Below are 14804 nucleotides of genomic sequence, written 5' to 3'. Positions count from 1 at the left end.
GCAACAAGGACCCCTTTGTCTCCCGCCCCTACAGCCTGGGGAGCCCTGGCTGAGCCCGTGCAGCCCTGAGCCCGTGGACTTTAGCAGGAGACAAAGGTGCTCGGCACCTGTCTGCCCACTGCGCTGGGTCCGTCCCCAGGAGGGGTTTGGGGACAGGGGTGCAGCAGCCCTGTGTCGTTCCATCTGTGCTGTGAGCGGCCGCGGCCTGACGCCCAGCCCAGGTTGCTGCAGGTGCCAAGGAGCTAATGGGTCCTGGCTGGCAGGGTTGGTCCCCAGGAGCCCCCAGTGACCCTGTGTGCATGTGGGGGAGGGCGTGTATTTCACCTGGCACCGCTGGGTGCCCAAAGGGGCTTTGTTTTGAAAGGGAGGGACAGCACATGGCCAGCTGCAGGCTCCCCTGTGCCCCAGCGCCGGAGGCCAGCAGGAACGGTGGCTGTTTGGGTTGGAGCTGCCGAGCTCCAGTGTTTGGCTGACCCGGGAGCCTTCGTGCTTGGAAGGGAGCGGAGGCCAGAAAGCTTCCCAGCCCGGAGCACAGCTCCCTCTCCCCTGCCCACTGGTGGGGGAAGTGCCGTGGGGCTGGCTGGGGACAAGGCGAGGGACAGAGGGCATTCCCCAGCAACTGGGTCCCGGGCGTGCCACCGGGGCAAAGTGGAAGGTAGTTTTGTAGTGGGATTCATTTAGAGCTCATTGCGCCTACGGAGGCAGCTCAGTGAGGGCCAAGGAATTGGCACTGGTGTGAACCAGTGGCTGGCACACGCTGGGCACAGGGACATGCTGCGGTTTGGGATTCCTCCTGCCCGGGCACCCTGCTCGGGCTGCGAACGTGGCCTGGCTGGGTCGTGAGCCCCGTCACAGCCCCAGGGCTGCTCCGGGCACTCACCAGCCTTCTGGCGACTGAGCTGGGGTGCCCCCGTTTGTCGTGAGGCAGGCCAATTTGCCATGCCCGGGCAGCGCCCGCTCTCAGCCTCCAGGAGCGCCGGAACCCTCCTCCCCAGGCCCGTCTGCACCCGGGCTGGCAAACTCTTCATGTACTGAGGGCTGACAATGGCCAGGCCGGGTACTGACACCCCCTCCTGGCAGGGTTTGGGGGCCTGGTTCAGATCCATTTTGGAACCGTCTCTTGTTGGGGTTCCCAGGCCTGCAGCTCTCCCTTCCCCTGTTGGTGGGACATTCCCCTCCCCCTCCCGGGAGGGGGGCTGGAGGAGCATCTGTCCCGGGGTCCCAGAGGTTAGTGAGGGGAGAGGCCCAGAGGGACCCGACCCACCCCCAGAGACCCGGCGGGCTATACCACACTTGTTTAACCTGCGGGGAGCGAGAGGGGGCTCGCTGCTGGACCAGCGCCTTGCCCTGCTCTTTGCAGCTCTGGGCCCCCCGTCTGGCTGCAGAGCCCCCCCGGCCTGGAACCCGGCCTGCCCCATCCGCCTGGCGACCTGCGGCTGCCTGGGGGCTGAAATCGCCCCGCTCCCCCAGCCGCTGAGCTGTTACTTTGCTGGGAGGTTATTTTTAGGAATTTCTGGAGCGTGCGGTCGGCGTGGCTGGGGGCCGAGGGGCGGCCCGGGCGGGGGCGGGGGTGGGGGCGGGAAGAAGGTTTTTTTTTTTTTTTGCAATAAAAACTATTCCCAGCTGGCAGCGACTCCGGGCTTGGCTGCCGGCTGCTCTCAGTGCCCTGGTTTTCGGCTCTGCCAGCGCCTCGGGTTACCGCTGGGAAGCGAGAGGCTCTGGTTCCCTGCAGTGGGGCCGGGGGGGGCGCGCCGCAGGGGGCGGGCCAGCGCGAGTGGGTTTTCTGGTGTGCGCTGTCGAGCCTCCCGCTGCAGGCCAGGGGGGAGAATCCCCCCTTTTCTCCGCAGCCGAGCGCGGGTCGGGGCAGCCGGGCCAGCATGGGGACCTGCGGCCGTGGCAGCCGGCTCTGAAGGTAGGATGGAGGGATGGGGAGCCGCTCCGGCACACGGGTTCGGGGCCGGGCTGGTTTGTGCTGGGCCAGGGGCGCCCTTCCCGGAGGAGGCTGCTGGGAGGGGAGGGGGGAGGATAGTTGTGTATATAAGACAAAGCCCCTAATATCAGGGTAGTCCGGATAATATCGGGGCATCAGGCCACTCGGCTGGTGCTTGTGGGCTGGGGCTGCCCAGATGGCGCTGCCCAGCCAGGCAGCCCGTGGGCGTGTTGGGTCTGATTGGAATGGGGGTAAAGCTGATTTATCCCAGGGTGACCGGAACCAGGCTTGGGGGCTTGCTCTGGGTTTGCCCCCGGGGTGATTGGAACAGGGTCGGGCTGGAGGGGTGTTCCAGGTTTGCCCCAGGGTGACCGGACAAGGGTTGGCTGGGGAGGGAGGGGGGTGCTCCAGGTTTGCCCTGGCTGAGTCCATGGCGTGACTCCGGCCGTCCCCTGGTGAGTGTCACTGTCAGTGGCCTGCCCCACTGAGAGGGATGGGGGTCTGTCTCTGCTGCTAAGGGTCACGCTCCGTCCCTGGCTGGCCGCCCCACGCCGTGTGAGGGGGGCAGGGCACCCCCAGGTGAGAAGCAGCCACTCTCTGCAGCTCAGTGTGATGGGGAAGGGGGCAGCAGGGGCCGGGCGGCTCCTGTGAGTGAATTGGGGGGGGGAAGCGGGACCCAGCAGCACAGTGTAAACGCCAGTCTGGCTGCGCACACGGCTTGGCTGTGGTCTTGCCCGCGCCAGCCTCCCGCCAGGCTCTCCTGCTCTGCCTTCCCTCAGAATCCACACCAGCGCCCTCTCCCGGTGCCACCGGGGGTCTGGCCAGCCTCGGGCTCATTCAGATTTCCCCAGCTGCCTTGGGAGCTCGTTAATCTGTCTGCGTTAACATTTGTTGGCTGCTTATGACTATTGTCTTCTATTTTTGTCTGTGCTCGGAGCCGGCCGGATGGAGGCCTTTGCTAGTGTTCACAACAAACACAGCCCTTTCATCCCGTCCGAGGGAGTGTCACGCTTCTGGGGGAGCCCTGAGGCAGAGAGGGGATTGCCGAGGGACGTCCTGCTCGCGCCCGGTGCCAATCCGGAGTCACTCTGGTTTAGTGCCGGTGTACTTCAGCTGACTTCGGTGGAGTAGCTGAGATGGGAACCTGGCCCCCGGTCCTGTCCTGATGGTGACTGTATGAACCTTTTTTCAGAGTAACAGCCGTGTTAGTCTGTATTCGTAAAAAGAAAAGGAGTACTTGTGGCACCTTAGAGACTAACCAGTTTATTTGAGCATGAGCTTTCGTGAACCTTGTCCCCATCATGGGTTTTCCACTCGACCCAATAATGTGTGGGGCCAGGTCCTTAGCTGGTGTGAATCGGCCCCGCTCCAGCAGGTCCAGTGGAGCTGGGCTGCTTGACGTGAGGTGAGGCTCCGGCCCTGTGCGATTGCTGCACGGGGGTAGTGGATGGCTTGAGGGAGCTTGGGGTGTGCTCTGCCGACCGTCTCAGGCTGAGCTCTGCTGGATGCGCCTGGCTGGGGAGAGGAGGGACTGGCACCCCTCTGCCACCTCCCCGCTCTCTCCCTGGGGAGACCAGAACAGCTGGTGCAGTCACAGCGCTCTGCTGGTTCGTGTCACCAGGGCACCGCACCGGGGAATGGCACAACCTGCCATCCCAGCGGCGTCCTTCTCCGGCCGGTTCCACGCGCAGGCACACGCTGCGGGCAGCTGGGCAGCGCCACTCGGCAAGTCGGTTTACAATCAGCGTTACGCCCAAGCTGGTGTCGGAGCCAGGCACTCGGTCGCTGGATGTCACGATTTCAGGGGGGTGGCTGCTGGCTCCTGCCTATAGGACAGGACATGCCCGCGCTGCCCAGCCTGGGTGCTCCGGAGTGGCAGCAAGAAAGCAAGTGTTGGGGGGTGCTCTCACGAGTGAGACACGAGTCCGTACGAAGGGTGGGGGGGCAGGTGAGATTTGCGGCTGTCTCTCGTTCTGGCAGTGTTGGTCTCCTCACCGGCCGGGCTCAGCCCATTCAGGGCCCTACGGTTTGAGGGGAGCTGGGGCACCAGAGACGCTGTCTCCGTTTGATCCTAGTCAGAGGCAAGGCTGGGGGTGCAGCTCTGATCCCAAAAGCCAGGCAGGGGCGACTGTCCGCCTTGACTCCTCGTGTGCACAGCAGGCCCTGCGCTTGTTGCAATGGAGGGGGATTGAATTTCTCGGTCGGTTCAGAACCGTCTCTGGGGACACAAACGAGTTCCTCAAACAAACGGAAGCCATTCTAGTGCTTTCCTGTCGTTCCGAACCCCCGCGGGCTCCCCGGTCCCTAGACACAGCCCACAGCTGGGTTTGCTCTGAGCATGGCCGCACGCATGGGTAATTCGGTGTCATTCCATGGACTTTAAATCAGTTCTCTGCTGATTTACACCAGCTCGGGATCGGGGTTTCTGCCCCCAGTGACTCCAGTGTAAACAGACCGAAGCCAGCAGCATTGCTCTGGGTTCGTGGCAGCAGGCTCCTGGCTGGGGCCAAGTCCACCTTTTGCACCCCAGCACTGCTGCGTCTGTTCTGAGCCTCTGTGTGCCGGGCCCACTGGGCCGGGAGGGCTCAGGAGCTGCATGGCTGGTGGGGGCTGCCCAAATGCCCCAGCCTGTGTTACGTGGGTCAGCCCAGCGGTCGCCTTGGTCCCTTCTGGCCCCAGCACCCAGGAGAACCCCACTGCGGAAGCAGGCAAGGAAGGGGCTGTTCCTCGCCGTCCGAAACGCTGGTGCAGGGCTGGCAGATCCGCATGGGGGCTAGCAGGGAGGGGCAGGGCGAGGGTGGGGATATTCCTGAGAGAAGCGCTAAGCTTTGGTGGGAGAGGGACTGGGGCTAGGTCTGCAGCGGGCACGTGGGCACTGCTCTGTCAGCTCCAGCACATTCACACCCGCTGCAGAACTGGCCCTGGCTTGGCGGGCAGGCGCCAGGGACACGCTCGGTGCCAGGCTCCTCTGGGGTCACTTGGCTGCAGCCCATGTGGGCGTACCTGGGCTCCGAGCTCGTGTGGGGCTCCAGGGCTCTGCCGTGGCGCTCGGAGCAAGGGCAGCGTTTGCAGAGTTTTTCTTGGTTTAATTGGCATCTTCATGGGGGGAAACCTTTTCCCTTCTAGGGCCAGTAACTGGGAGAGCGTTAAAGACGGGCCATGCAAAGGGAGTGCCGAGGCGGGGAGGAGTCCGCCCCCCTCCCCCCCCCGACGTTTGGGGTTGGTGTCCAGGGAGAAAGCAACAGGAGCGAGGTTTGCCGGGCCATAGGGGTATCGCTGGGGGGCTGACGGGCGCAGTCCGACACATGTTTCATCCTGGCCGTGACTGAGCCGGTGGAAGGAGCGTCCCTCCTCTGGAGAGGCGTTAAGGCTCCCTGGGCCCTGCTGGGGCTCTGGGCCTGGGTCCTTCCCAGGAGTGCTGAGGAGAACGTGGGGTTTGGGGGGGATCAGGCTTAGCCCCAACCACCTGCCGCTGGAGCTCTGCAGCTGGGAGGGCGAATTGGAGTTGCCCCTTCAAAGTCCTGGGCCAGCCCCTCCCCTGGTGCAAGTCCTCGTGGCCTCAGGCCTGGTTCAGGCCCGACTGCAGCCCCAGGCTGGTGGACCCGCAGGCAGCGAGCCCTTTGGGAAGCTCAGTGGGGTGACATGCGCTCACTGCCCCCACAAGCCCGGGCTCTGTGCACAGGCAGTCGGGGTTGTGTAGGCAGGACAGTGCGCGCCCCCTGCCGCAATGCAGGGCAAGGCGCCCCGCTGGCAGAAGGCGTGTTCGTATCCCCGCTCTCGGACAGGGCCGTTTCCAGGATTGTGTCCATGAGCCCCAGGGCCTGAGAGTCTCTTTAAAGGACACCCCGTGCCCAGCCCCTGCTTGGTTTATCTTTGGGATCCACAGCCAGGGAAGTGCCTGGTCAGGCTGTTTGATTTGCACTGTTCACTTGCAGGGACGGCTCGTCCCTTAGGAGCCAGGGCTGGAGGGGCAGATCCCCGGCTCCGGTGCAGAGCCTGGGGGGAGTCAATGGAGGGGGCGGCCCCCCGGGTTGGGAAGCACTTTGCCGCTGTCGGGATAGGCAAGCCCAGAATATGGTTCTAGCTTATTCTCAAGGCGCTTTGGGGCTGTCTGACCTCCTTCGTCCCGGGCCAAGTGCCCTCTTCTCGCGGTGCTGGGGGGAGAGATGGAGGGGCCCTTGGGGCCAGGGCTCTTTCCCCAGACAGCTCAGAGACAGAAGCGGCTGTGCGAATGTTCCCGGCGTTGCCCAGACTGAGGCACGGTGTTGGATCAGTCTCCTGAGCGCGAGTCGCTTGGGGCCTCGTGTCCTGGGCTGGCACAGAAGGGCTCTCACAAGCCGGTCGGGCTGGAGGCCCGTTGGTTTCTCGCCTGCAGCTGCAGCCACACGGTGCCCGGGTCCGTTTCACCAGGATGCCCCCCAGGACTGGAGGCCCCATCCAGGCACGTTAGAGCGTGGGTTCTAGTCGCCCGGCACGTGGCACCCAGCCCAGCCTGGATCCCTCTGCCATGGCGAGGGTGCCGTGGGCGAGATGTCGCCCAGCACCCAGGGTGGCTGACGCTGTTTGCAGGCGGGTGACCCTGGAGGCAGCAAGCTGGCACCAAGCATGCAGGGGGAGACGCTGCCAAGCCCACTTGGCTCCTTGTGCCACCACTTCACTGGGACTGCCCTAGACCACCCTCGGGGAGGATTGGCAGTGGGGAGCTTCGGAGGCCCCCATGGCGCCTCAGCCTGGTTGGCAGGGGCCTCTGTCCCCACCCCAGTCCCTGAGCGTCTCCCCCCCCCTCCCCCAATCTCTGCCCGCGTCTCCCTTTCGCTTTGAAGAGTGACATCAAATGAAGCAAAAAAACCCCAAGCACAGAGCACTCAGTGCAGTGGAAAGTTGGCCCAACCCTGGTGCCTCCCCCAGGAATCCCGGCCATCTCCTTGCCAGGCCACTGCGGGGCATGGCATAGAACGAGTGTGTGTATGTCTCTGTGCGCGCACGCGTGTGTCTCTGTGCGCGCACGCGTGTGTGTTTCGTCATCCTCAGCAGCAAACAAAACAAGTAGCAAACCCAGCAGAGATTCTTGTCAGTGGATGGGGGCAGAGCAGGACAGCGGGTGCCGACGGGCCATGCCAAGGGCCACATGCAGGGAGCAGGTCCTGCCCATAACTGCTGGGCGTTTTGGGGTGCTGGCTGGTTCAAGGCCCCCAGAGGCGCTTGGGGATCAGATCTGCATTTAGATAGGTCAACGGAGGCTGGGAAATCACAGGCGCGCCATCTGGAAGGGTTAATTTACAAACCGAGAGCTGCTGGGTTCCATTCCCTGGTTCTCGGGCTCGTTCAGCCAGCGGGAGCTTCCCGATGGGGTGACGCAGCTAACTTGTGTCCGAGTGCACGGCCGTTCGATGGCCTGCAGGGGGTGCCGTCGGGAATAAGCTGGGACATTTGGGCTCACGTAGTTTGAAAGGGGATGGTTCTTGTGGAGGGCTGTGTTAGCAGGTCCCCTCCCACCCCTCGGATCAGCTGGGATCAGCACTGTGTTTCCAGCGTCAAACCTTCCAAAATCATGAGTTGGCCCTCCACAGAAATCATGAGATTGGCTTGAAAGATCATGAGGTTTTTGGTTTTTTAAGTAACCCGCTTGGGGTCTGGTCAGTCATCCTCTGGGCTTCGAGGCGTAGGGGTCACGTTTCCTAGCTTCTCCCTGCAGCCAGGAGGGCTGGAAACGTGCTGCTTTGCTTAATGCCAGCCAAGATTCCCCTCGAATCCCAGGACTCCGGGAGGTGGGGCTGTACGAGAACCGCCCCACGCTACGAGGCTTGTGAGAAAACCGCGAGCGAGCCGCGCTGATCTGGACCGCGCTCAGCGTCGGCCTGGCCCAGCTCTCGCTGAAGTGAGCAGTAAAACTCGGAGGAGCTTGGCCAACGCTGGGCGCTTTGGGCAACTCCCACCCCCCTTTTCTCCAGCAAGCCTGGGCTCTTTTGCCTTCTCCAGCTCCCTGCTGGCTGGCCTTTCGCACCGCATCTGCTGCCCAGCCGGCACCCGGCAGATGTCTGCACGCAGGAGTGTTGTCGCCACGAGCAGCGCAGATCCGAGCAGGCAGCTGGCGGCCAGGGCTGCTGCTTGCGTCTTGATCAGCCCAGATTTCGCCTGCATCATCCGGCAGGGCTAGAGGTAATGGCCACCCTGCTCACCAGAGCTCTGTGCTAACGCTGGGCTTTGCCAGGGCGGGCCCCCGCCAAGGGCCAGGTGGCCCTGTCTGCACCCAGTCCTTCCTTCAGAGCAAAGCAAGGGGCCGCGGAGCAGTGGGGGGCAGAAGGACCGGATAGGCTGGTGCCTCGAGGCTCCAGTCGCCCCTGGCCAGCAGCAGCCTGGCGGCTTGCCCCGGCTGGGGTCCCAAGGCCACCCCTTGGCTGGCTGGATTGCGGGGGGAGGGGGGAGGAAGCTCCTTGGACGGGCGCCAGACTCCTGCTGCATGGAGGGTGTTGGGATGGGAGGGGCAGCTGGCTCAGGCCACCACCCCGGCGCCGTGTGATGGAAGATGGGGACCCCCCTCCTCTGACCCTCCCAAGGCACCACGTTGATTCCGAGTGCGCAGCTGAGCTCGGCTTCCCATGGCCTGGGAGGGCTGGAAGCGGCTGCTGCATTTCAGCTCCGAGCCAGCCCCGCCTGCCGGGCTGGGCTGGGGTGAGGCCGGTCATGGCCTGGAGAGGTCCCCGGCTGCACCAGGCCGTGGGCAGCAGACGCTCTTGCTCTGTAATTAGCAGCAGAGGAATCCACCGAGCGGAGGAAGAAAGTGTCCCATTGTTTCCCCTGCTGAGGCCTGGCTCTGCGGCTGCCGGGCTGGGGACTCCCTGTGCTGGGGCTTAGGTCATCGCTGGAGCAAATATAGAAGGGGGGCGTCTGTCTCCTGCCGGCTTCCTCTCTCCAGACCCCCCTCTGCTGCCCCAGCTCTGCTCTGTGGAGCTCTCTCTGTCTATCTAGTCTGTTTTATCCTGCCACCCATCACCATAGTATCTAGGCACCATCCACATTAAACTCCACAGTGGATCCCTTGTGAGCTCCAGTGGGGGTCTGTCTTTCTCCTCTTTTGGGGAGTGATTCTGCCTGGGGAAGGCTTGTGGGTTTTGCTTTGCTCACCGATGTTCCTTTGGCTGGTGGACGGGGTGTTGGAATTGTGGGGGGCGTTCGGGGAGAGTTGATGAAGTCGTTTGTATGTAGATTCGTGGCTGCCAAGTTTTGTGCAGCCTCGCGGGTGGCATTTTATGCCAGTTATTTGTAATGAATGGCGTTAACTGTGTCTTCATTCTAATGATTTGCCTGGTCCCCCAGACGCGGGATAGACCAGAAGGCACCTGCCCGCTCCTCCCAGTCCCTGCTCTGCAGGAAGGCTCTGCGTGGGCAGGCCCTGGGTGCTCGTCCGTAGGGTTCAAAGTATTGGGTAGGGCTCATCCGTACCAGAGATAGGTAGGGTGTCTCGCCCAGGCTGGGAGCCCCCTGGGATGCAGGCTTACAGCGCTGACCTCCCTGGCAAAGCTCTGTGAGAAGCCAGAGGGCAAGTGTGACGAAGTGGGGCTGTTCTTAATGTTTCCTCTGAATAGTGTGGGGGTGCCTCAGTTTCCCCTAGGCAGTTCTTAAGTATCTAGGGGGTGGGATAAGGGTGTATGCTCATTGTAGAGCCCTAGAGGGCAGGTGTGTGCAGGGGTCTGGACACAGAGAATGGCCGACACCCTGTTTCCTGGCAACTGATGGCCTGGGCCCTTCCCCGCTGCAAGGTGAGAGCTAAAGGGTTGGAGAACAAAGGACTCAGGTGACCTCCTGGCCTGGGAAAGGGACAAAGCCCAGAGGAGGAGGGGCTGGAGGGAGTTTCAGTTTGGGGCTGGCTGGGACATGGAGTGAAGTGCAGACGTGGTTGTCTGGCTCACTGCCCCCCAAAATGGACCCAGCTGAGGGGTCCTGTTCTCTGCACCTGCAAGCTCTGTGTTAGACCATGTTCCTGTCGTCTAATAAACCTCTGTTTTACTGGCTGGCTGAGAGTCCCGTCTGACTGCGGAGTTGGGGGGCAGGACCCTCTGGCTGCCCCAGGACCCCGCCTGGGTGGACTCGCTGTGGGAAGCGCACGGAGGGGCAGAGGAGGCTGAATGCTCCGAGGTCAGACCCAGGAAGGTGGAAGCTGTGTGAGCTGTGTGTCCTGCAGACAGGCTGCTCCCAGAAAGGAGACTGCCCCAGAGTCCTGCCTGGCTTTGCAGGGAGCAGTTCCACACCATCGCCCGGGGACTCCGTGACAACGAGCCTCTGTCAGAGAAGCTGGGTGTCCTTGCCTGGGTCACGCGGCCATTCAGCCGGGTTTAGAGCTGCCTGCCGCGTCTGCGCGGAGCCCTCGGTCAGCCCTGGCCCTGCAGGCTCTCGGGGTGAAGGTGCAGCGCAGCCAGTGCCAGTGTGTTGCCGCGTCCAGCTCCTGGTGAGCTCTGGGCTCCCGTCCTTGCAGCGGGGCAAGATCTTTTCGATCCAGCAGCTCTCGGCCTCGTGACCTGTGAGCAGGGCCCCAGGGCCGGGCGCTGCCTCGAGGGTGGCAGCCTGTTCTGAGCTGGCAGCAGCTGCCCTGGGCTGTCTGATGGGGGCGCTGCGCAGAGCTACGTCGGGTTGTAGCATTCGCTTCCGTCTCTGCCCCGCTCCCTTCCCTGCGGGTGCCTGGAATCGTGCGGTGTCCCGACGCCTGGCGAACGCTGGTGATGTCGGGCGCTTCAGGCCGGTACCAGGACAGGTGCCTTTTGGCTTCGTTTCCATGGTCTGGGCGCCTAGGGCACGGCACTGAGACCCCACCAACTCATTTCACGCAGGCCCCTCTGCGGCCGCCCTGCCCTTCGGCCCCTCCCCAGGGCTCTCCAGGGGGATGGGAGCACAAAGCCCTCTCCCCCCTCGCTGCCGGGCCGTGCCGAGGAGCCGGGCGGGGCACAGAGCACAGAGCGCTGGCTGTTCTGAGCCGCTCTGGCTCCGCATGTGGGCCCGCACTCCAGGCTTTCACAGCCGTGCCCGGCTAAGTATGCGCTGGCACCGGGGCTGCCTGTCCCATGGCGTTTGCCAGCCCTTAGCCGCTCCACTCCGCTGCCCGCTGGGGGGGGGGGGGGGGACTGAAAGAGGAGAAAGAAGCCCTCCCCCCTTTCCGCAGCGACAGGGGCAGAGCGGCTGGCATGCAGACAGCAGGGCAGGGCGCCGCGCTCAGATGCCGGCCCAAGGCTTCCCACGCTCCGTCTCTCTGCCCCCCTCTCTGGGCTCCTCCTGGCAAGAACGCTCTGCTGGCTGGCTGTGCTCGGGCATTAGCCGCAGGCTCCATCCCAGGCCCTTTATCCCTCTCTCAGGCAGCCTCTTTCGATCCCTCGCTCTCTGGGCTGGCTCCTAGCAGGGGTCAGGGTCACCTCCGCAGATCCTTGCCCTGTGGGATTTCCCTGCTAGACTCTGCAGGCTCAGCATTTGTCTGGGGCTTGGAATGGGGATGTTCCCTTCGCAAAGGCCCCACCTCTGATCAGGTCCCACCAGGCGCTGCCCAGACCCAGCCGGTCCCTGCCTCCGAGAGCTCCTGGTCTCCACAGCCAGCCCAGCCCGAGGATGGGAGACAGACGGGAACGGAGACGTGGAGAGTGAAAGCGAGCGCTCTGCAATATCACGAGAGCCCACGGGAGCCGGTTCAGGGCTGGCTACGGGAGCTCTCGAAAGGGGAATCCTCATCGAATGGGGTCCTAGCAGGAGGCCGCCGGGCTCCGTCCTGGGCCTGACGCTTTTCAACATCTCCCCCGCCCCGATTCGGGCAGTAAATATAAAATCCCTGCTGGTAAAACGTGCGGCGGGCACACAGACTGGCGGAGCTATAAACAGTGACAAGGCCACACCGAGTGATCGGGGTTGCTGCGTAAGCCGGGCCTGTGAAAAGCGAAGCGGGGTTTAATACAGCCATGCGGAGTTAAACCTCGTCTAGTTTATCAACGAGTAGATTGAGATGGGACTCGGTCAGTGCATGACTGCCTTCACCAGAGGAAAATCCCAGGGACCGAAGGCACTCGGATCTCGCAGAGAATGGCTGGACAAGAAGCAACGGCTGGAAGCAGAAGCCAGACAAATTAGAAATAAGGCACAAATGTGTAACTGGGCGGGTGACTAACTATTGGAACAGACTGCCAAGGGGCGTGGCAGATTCTCCAGCTCTTGATGGCTTCGGACCCAGCTGGAGGCTTTTCTGGAGGGTGCTTTAGCCAAACCCAAGTGGTTGGGCTCAGTACAGGGGTAACTGGGTGAAATGTGAGGACCTGGGCTAGGCAGGAGGTCAGACTAGATGATCTAATGGTCCCAGCTGCGCGTCGAATCTCTGACTTGCTGATGTGTTTCTATGTGTAGCTTTCACCTTGTATCGGAGTTCTGAGTGGGGTTGTTTTTTGCACCCACACCCACACATTGTGTTGTGCTGAAAATGGCACGTCTCCAGCCGGGGGTGGGCCCACAGGGGCGGGGTTCTGGGGAAGTTTCAGTGTCTTTTGTGGTGAAGCCAAGGGCCCCTTGGCACCCAGTGACATGCAAAAACACATGAAAAATATTTCCTGCCACACAACCCCAGCACCATCAAAGCAGTGCCAGCCTGGGCCTGCCTCGGGGACCTGAACTAGCTGTCTCAGCGAGACATGACAGGCCAGTAATGGGGCAAACCCCACCTTGGGTGCTGCCCCCTGCACCCGCTGCTGTCCGGCGAATGGGCCCGTGATCTCTTCTGCTGTGTCTGTCCCCTGGGAGCTGCGAGTGCCTTCGGCCACCAAGGAGTTAACGTGAGGGTTTTTCTTTATCTTAACCTTTAGTGGAGCTCTTGCTAAGGCGGGTAACCACAGCAATACCATCCAGCAATTGTGGTTTCACTCAGTTAGGTAATCTCCGAGCTCAGCCAGGCTACACTGCTTCTGAGCTCTCTGCATAAATCCCCTGCTGAACTGGCCTGCAAGGTGCTTAGGGAGCAGTGGAAGGGGATTAAGAAGAGGGTGAAAACTCCATCAGTAGGCTGTGTGCATGCACAGACTATCCCCAAAGCAAAGCGCCTTGGCTCGCTGCGCGAGAGCCGGGTGTGTTCCCATCACATCATTTACAAAAGCCAGGCACTCGGCAGCAGAACGAATAGCTCCAGACATCCTATGTTTTATACTGCCCAAGGAAACACCCTGTGCTTAACCACTCTACAAATGCCCATTTTGTCACAACACAATAACCTTAGCTCTGGCCTCGGGGCTGGTCCTGTTGGGTTTAAATCCCCATTTCAGTATCTAACTGTTTCATTGAGCGAACTGGCGCCCGTTGCCATGTCAGCTGTCGCTGGAGCGCTTCTGGCCGAGGTCTGGTAACTGCTGTGCCTAGAGAAGCGTGTTTGGACGTGTGGTTTAACAGGGAAAGCTCGGGCCAGTCTCCAGCGTTACAGGCGAATTCTTTACGCGTGGAGCCTGCACTGGAGGCTGCAGAGGGATTTGTGTTGCACGTATACTGTGAGGCGAGTGAGGGAAGCATAGCATCTCGGCTGACGCGCTGGGCGGTTTGGGGACATGGGCACTGCGGTGCGGCGGCAGGAATAACAGGTTTATGATTATCATCTGCACAGGAGAAGGTCTATGCCCGCAGCCACCCAGCCAGGCCTTTGCCTTTAAGTGCTGGAGGTTTTGTCTGAGCTGATAAAGAGGATCTAATTTCTTTATCTGGGGTTTTTGGCTTTTCCGGGGTTTTCGTTTCTGGTCTGTGTGGGGAAACGTCCAGCGGCCAGGGCCGTCTGGGAACCTCGCTGGAGAAAGTCAGACTTTTTTGAACTTGCAAACACTTCTCACTCTGTCACTACACGAACAGCGTGAGCTGGGCCAGCCAGCCTCTAATGGCCACTCTGCCGTCTTTAACACATGGCCGCGCAAGCCTGCAGTATGTTTTTCCAGGCTTGCCATTCACCCAAATCCAAAGCTGTTTTCACTAGAGTTTTCCAGGCAGTTCTCAGTCAGCCAGGGCCCTTCTCCTGCCAGATCTCCGTGTCCTGCCCCTTGCGTGGGCGGCGGAGCTGTGCAAAATGAAGATCCCACGTGTGCAGGGTTGCTAACTTTCTAATCATACAAAACCGAACCTCCTAGCCCCGTCCCCTGCCCCAGCCCTTCCCCACGGCCCTGCTCCTGCCCCGCTCCTTCTCCGAGGCCCCACCCCTTGCTCACTCCAGCCCCCTCCCTCTGTCGCTCGCTCTCCCCCACCCTCACTCACTTGCTCATTTTCACCAGGCTTGGGCAGAGGATTGGGGTGCAGGAGGGGTGAGGGTTTGAGGTGGGGCCAGAAATGAGGGGTTCAGGGTGCGGGAGGGAGCTCCCGGCTGAGGCAGGGAGTTGGGGTGCAGGAGGGGTGAAGGCTCCAGCTCGGGGTGCTGGCTCTGGGGTGGAGGAGGGGGCTCTGGGCTGAGATAGGGGGTTGGGGCACGGGAGGGGGTGCAGGATGTGAGCTCCGGGAGGGAGTTTGGTGCAGGGTCTGGGACGGGGCTGGGACAGGGAGTTGGGGTGTGGGAGTGGATGTGGGGTGAGGGCTCTGGGAGGGAGTTGGGTGCGGGAGGGGGCTCAGTGCTGGGGCAGGGGCTTGGGGTGCAGGGTGTGGGCTTTGGGAGGGAGTCAGGGTGCGAGAGTGAGCTCAGGGCTGGGGCAGAGGGTTGGGGTGCAGGAGGGGTTCGGGGAATGGGCTCCAGGTGGTGCTTACCTCAGGGGGCTCCCCGGAAGCAGTGACATGTCCCTTGGCTCCTAGGTGGAGGGGTGGCCGGGGGGTCTGCACACTGCCCACGCCTACAGGCACTGCTCCCACAGCTCCCATTGGCCACAGTTCCCAGCCAATGGGAGCTGCGGAGCTG

The 14804-nt window shown here is 62.3% G+C and overlaps 1 protein-coding gene across 9 annotated transcripts in view; it reads left to right on the top strand.

Moving 5' to 3' along the window:
* Positions 1-14804, top strand: part of IL11RA (interleukin 11 receptor subunit alpha) — a 65538-nt gene that overhangs the window by 30179 nt on the left and 20555 nt on the right. For 3 of the 9 annotated variants that reach the window (XM_043546653.1, XM_043546651.1, XM_037902715.2), the window contains exon 1: positions 1643-1912. The exons of 4 other annotated variants lie outside the window; for them this stretch is intronic. The gene's annotated coding sequence lies outside the window, so the exon portion shown is untranslated. Of the gene's footprint in view, positions 1-1621; positions 1913-12534; positions 12727-14804 lie in introns of those variants that run through there. 2 more of the 9 variants (XM_043546652.1, XM_037902716.2) reach the window with 2 other exon arrangements.

This window comes from Chelonia mydas, chromosome 5 (assembly GCF_015237465.2).
Source record: "Chelonia mydas isolate rCheMyd1 chromosome 5, rCheMyd1.pri.v2, whole genome shotgun sequence".
In the NCBI taxonomy this organism is placed as follows: Eukaryota; Metazoa; Chordata; order Testudines; family Cheloniidae; genus Chelonia; species Chelonia mydas.
Note: the sequence above shows the minus strand (reverse complement) of the source record. Positions and strands in the feature narration are given on the sequence as shown.